A 6,000-nucleotide genomic window follows, 5' to 3' on the forward strand; every position below is an offset into this window, starting at 1 on the left:
CAAAGATGCCTTGATCTCATTGCTTGGAGAAGACTTCTACAAAGAAAATGAAGCATAAGAATATAATTAGAAAGTCACTTTTTGAAAAATAGAAGGTTTATGTAGCTAAGATTTTTATCTCTCCCTCTTTCTATTTTTCTCTTTTTTCTTGAGGATCAAGCTATGTAAAGAAAGGAGAAGGGAATATTTCTCCTACCTCTTCTCCCTTCTCCTCTTCTTCCCTATAAATACCCCATGGTTCTCTCTTGTAAACTTATTCAATTGCTTAGTAAATTTCTTCTTCTTGTCTTTCTAATTTGTGATTTTTGGCTTTCTAAGTTCTTAGTTTGATTTATGAGTTTTATTCCATGGTTGTAATAGGTTTAATTCATGTTTTACTTTCAATTTATGTCTTCAATTTGGTTGTAATAATTTAATTCTAGTTTAATTTTAAAGCTTTTTAGTCTAGGCTTCTAGTTCTAGTGAGAAGAGTTAGAGACTTAGAAGAGAAAGTCATACAAGGATTAATCAAATGTTCAAGCTTCATCAAATTACATTCGTGCAATGCCTAGTTAATTCAAGCACTTTCAACTTTGGTAGAAGGGAGTATCAATTTCTTATTTTTATTTTATATTCTTCTTCTTCTTAACCTCTTAATCCTTCTAGTTTCTAATTTCTTCTTATTCTCTACCTCTTTCTTGTTCTATTATTTTTATTCTATTAGTATTTTCATCTCCATTAATCCCTCCATTCTATTAGGAATTTTCATTCTCCATTAGTTCTATTTTCATTCTCATTCTCTACCTCTCTAATTCAATCATGCTTTTAGGATTTTGTTTTTATTCACTATTATGACCATGCATTATGTTAGAATTTTAATTTAATTATTTTTTTGTTTGAATTTCAGATTTGGTAGCACCATTTCAAGTGTGAGAAGCAAGCAATTTCAATTTGGTTCAAACCCCTTCAGGTTTTACATCTCTAATCTCTTAGTCTCATTCTCCCTCTCTAATCACTTTCTTTTGTTTTTTTTATGTGATTGTGGTGTGTGGCTGCAGTTTATTCCTTCAAATTTGCATTAGTTTTGGTAGGTTAGATGCTTATGTGTTAGGATGTCAATTCAATTCCTTAGATGCGTAATTTCGTTAGATGCTTGTGAGTTAGGACACGTTAATTTAATTATCATTAGTTTAGTCCACTACTAATTAATTTAGTTTACTTTGCATTGCTTTTAAGTGAGTAAAATAGAGTGGCGTACATCTCCTTGAGTTCGACCCATAGCTACGATTGATCCGTACGCTTGCGGTTATTATTTTGAGCAAATAGATGTCATCAACAACGTCCCTGGTAAAATCAAGTCTCTACAACAGATCTCCTCCCACCTCTCGAGAAACTTATAGTAGTCCAGCTCCTCTTCAAGAGACGTTTTTAATTTCATTAACACAGCGTGGGAGGATTCATATGCCCTTAGCTGCATGAAGTTCTTCTTCTTGATTCGCCACATCAAATTGTACACTGGGCATCGTAAGATAACCCTATATACAAAGTTAAAAGGTTATGCTCAGAATTTACAAATACAACGAAGAGCACAAGAATCGAGTTCAGTTAAAAGACAAAAAAAATATTTATTAAGGTAATTTCTCTTGTCAACAAGGAAAAACATGGCAGCTAAGCCCGACTACAAACATCAAACAAAAATCAAAAGGAATGGAACAAGGCTAAACTAGAGCTTAGCTGTCGGTACTCGGATTGGCAGCTTTGGGTGCAAAGGACTTCTCTGGATCTTGAGGCAAAGGAGAGGACGAAGACTCAATAGGAAGCTGCTTGTTTGTTTCTACCTCAGACTTGGCATGCTTAGCTTCCTATGCGGCCTTGGCACGCTCAGCTTCCTGTGTGGCAGTCTGTCTGTTTAGCTTCAATTGCAGCAACTTGCTCCTCAACACCCGAGGACATAGCAACACTTCTGAAGATCGTCTGTATTGGAATCCTCACTTCTCCCTTGGAAGGTATGGGCACGTAAGAGCCGTCCTCCAGCTTGTAGAGCATCATCTCCACTTTCCTTATACCCTTAAAGTTGAAGTCGGGCTATCCCTCCTTCACCTGCCTCTAGAAGGCATATGCATACTGCAGAAGAACCTTGGAGGAAGTCTTTAGGTGTTCCCATCTATTCTCCTCCGAGGTAATATAAGCAGCCATAGCTTGCTTACCGGCTTCCCTCGTAGAGTTCTCTACCCTCTCCAGCTTGGTCTTTAGGTTGGAGATCTCCATCTTCTAGGCCTCCACCAGTTGGACCTTCTTCCTTGTCTCCTCCTAGGCCACCTTCTGTGATCGGGGAAAATCACTGGCGCCCTTCTCGGCTGCATCCTGGGCTTGGTCGGTAGCCACCCAAGCAGCCTCAATAGCTGTCTTAGCCGACATCAGTGCCCGAACTTCTTGTCCGAGCATATGGATAAGCTAATCGCAATCCTCGCAGACTCGCTGCAACTCCTTGTACTCCAGGTCCTGCTTTCCATATAGGGAAGCATACTCCCCCTTCCACTGGATGACCTCGAAAACATAAGTCAGCACCTAAGAATTTAAACACGCTAGAGATAATGAAGAAACTTAAAAAAAAAGGAAGAAAAAGGTATTGGGAAAACCTTTCCTACCTCCATGATTGTTTTGATGATAAAAAACGTGTTGGCACAAGCCATTGTGTATAAATATATCAATAGGTTTGATGATGGAACCAAGAAGATCAAGCCAAGAAATTGAAGGACATAAAGCACAAGGATGTTCAAGATAAAGCTTGAAAGATCAAGGCTTTAAAGACACGCCACTATTCTCGCTAAAGAATAATTGAAAAATGAAGATTGAAGATTGAAGAACATCACTTGAAGAATTCAAGATGAAGACCTTCATAGAGATGCTCGTGTGCACACTTACAAATACATAGACACTTGTATACTTGAATTTACATTTACATAATATTAACAAAATTGCATTTGCATCATATAGAGACCTTAGGAGGTTGTCATTTGAATCCACATGACCTTAGAAAATGTTATTAAAGGTTGGAGCAAAATCCCGTGAAACCCCGCAGTCAGAATTATCAGAAATAAGCAATTCAGAGGAATGAGATTGTGATCTGATCGACCGGATCTCAGAACCCATTCCATCCAAATGCTGGCAACAATATCACGGGAATGTACCCGTGACTTGGTCTGATCAATCGGATCAAGTGGGATGATGGTCTGATCGACCAGACTGTGATCGGATGAAATTCTGCCCTCCAACGGCTATATTTCTCTAACGTCTATGTTCCGGTTGACCGGATGGACCAAAAATAGATCCATTAGAGCTTATTTTACATATGTTTTTAGTGCATTAAATGACTAAATAGAGGACGTGTGAGAGCTTTTTACTCATTCACTATAGTCCAAAATACTACTTTTGTGAGAGGTAAAAAGTCATTCTAAAGTCCTATTGATTGAAGTCGAGCTATCTCCATCAAGATCATTCTAGTTTGACTTCAACAATCAAGACCTTACAAGCTTTCATTCTAAAGAGAAGTTCTAAAGAAGGTCAAGGCATTGAGCATTATTACATATCATTCAGCACTTGCAAGGAGTACATATTACACTCCTTGCCTAGGTAATTCTTACATTTTGTTATTGTATTGTTTATACTTTTGAATTAAGAAAGCATTAGTGTGTTAATCTAGACTATACTTAGATTAATACATTGGGATCCTCTTATCCTATGAAAAAGATTGTAAAAGTGTTCTTTCCACCTATTGTACTGAAAGGAAGAAGCTAGTGAAATTCTCTCAACGTTGAGAGGAATGGATGTAGGCTAGGTTAGGCGAACCACCATAAATCTTGTGTGTTGTTCTCTTTGAGAATTTATTATTATCTATCTTATCATAATCAAAGAAAATTTTAAAAAGGGTAAACATTTCACTATTGATAACCTATTCACCCCCCTCTAGGTTATCTCATAATTGGTATTGGAGCAGGAGCTCAATTCTTGAGACTTGAAAATCCATAGGATCACACCATCCTAATGCACTTGAGGGACTAAATGTCTTTAGACCTCTAATGTTTAATGGTGATAATTTTACATATTGGATAATTAGCTTTAAAAACTTCATTTGTGCTCACAACCTTGATGTGTTATCATACCCCAAACCACTTTCTAGGAGGATTAGGTAGATGACCCAAATTGCATGCCAGCAATTCGCCAAATCCCACGGATCTAGAAGCAGTTAATCCATTCACAGACACACATCCACCGTAATACAATATGTAAAACTCAGAGTGCTGTAGAAAATTATATTTACATTAAAACTTAAAAGAAGCGTAGCAGTACAGAAAATGGTAATATGTATAATAATGTGTCTGATCATTTCCTCACTCACTCCCATAGAAAGAACAGTACTAACTACCATATACAACTTTTAAATCAAAAGAATATATATATACGAGCCCCAAAAAGAAGAAGAAAACTAAAGGCAGAAAAAGGGAGAAACTCCTGTCAAAAACAAAAAGGAGTCCCCAAGACAAAAAGCATCAACAGCAACACCCTTCACGGGTCATCATCAGTAGTCATCGAGAACACTCGCATCATTGGTACGAGCTCCGTCGGGGTCCACACCAATATAGTCATAACCACCATGGCTCTCCTTCGGGTAATAAGCCTCCCCCGCCATAGTGACATCTACTTGCAGAATCATCTAACAGAGAACATGTATAACAGAGTATGAGCTCCACCGAGCCCGTGAATGAAATATATCATCATACATGCACATGCAATCATAACCATATGAATCCTACATGAGGTGTATTTCAATTATTTATTAGCCACCTAACATCACAACTAGGCAAGTTAGTGCTACTACAATCCCCAATACATGTATCCCTAGTGCGGGCTTTTAACCCCTTCCCGTGATACACCCATTGAGTTGTCGGAGAGGACCAGTCAGCTCCCGCATCAATCACCAAGGTCAGCCAACCAGCCCTCTGTGATTAACCTATGAGGCATCTATCCCTTTTCATTTCTTTTCTTTTCCCTGGCTTATAGCCCATAATCACCTTTTCGGTGCAATCACATTTCTTTCTTTTCTTTTCTCATTCATATGGTCACTCTCACAGGCATCCAACACCTTAACCCCTATTGGCAAGGATGCGTAGCATGGGTGATGAAACTCTAACCCCATGTTTATATGACATCGTATGAGTCGGGTGGTGTCAACCGTATCCCATTCTACGGGCTACCACATGCCTCATTTCCAAGCCGACTACGGCATCTAGTCTACCATTCACATACAGCATTCAATGTCCATTTACAAAATCCAGTACTAAAAAATATAATTGTTTCTATATTTCAAGATTTAATGAATTAAATAAACAACATAATTCCATTATGTTTAATTTATTTCAGCATATTAATTATGTTACATCTACATACATGGTGACATTCCACTCGCCTTGGTCTGGTCCTACAGGTTCAGTTTCGATCGATGTCTGGCAGTGCCCCTCGAGCCCGGGATCAAATCCTAAAGTAATAAATCAAAAATGTATTATTTAGTTGGTCAAAACTATTTTAGGTGTCCTAGTGCTGATCTAGGTTCACTGGTCTAACTCGGTGTTCAATCTGGTATCACTTGGAATTCTCTGGGTCTTGCACTGGGCCTTTGGGTCCATTTCCCGGTGCATCATCCAGAGATGTGGATTAGGGTCAGGTCTGGTATTTGCCAATGTAATTAGTTGTACACGGTCCTGATAGTCTTACAAATCAGTCCTCAAGTCAGCTGTCAGCTAGACCATCACTGGCAGGGTGGCCAGGCCTTATGGGGTCCACTTGGGTACCTAAGGTATGAATACAAGTGAATAGATGTGAAGAGGGGTATTTTGGTCATTTACCACTCCCTCACACTGTATATGGCCCACTGGTGAAGGCCCACAGAGACAGGACATCAATACAATCCATTTCCATTCTCTGTGCTTGCACAGGGGCTTGGGCCTTGCACCCACATCTCAC

The sequence above is a fragment of the Telopea speciosissima genome, chromosome 3, assembly GCF_018873765.1.
Source record: "Telopea speciosissima isolate NSW1024214 ecotype Mountain lineage chromosome 3, Tspe_v1, whole genome shotgun sequence".
Taxonomy (NCBI): domain Eukaryota; kingdom Viridiplantae; phylum Streptophyta; class Magnoliopsida; order Proteales; family Proteaceae; genus Telopea; species Telopea speciosissima.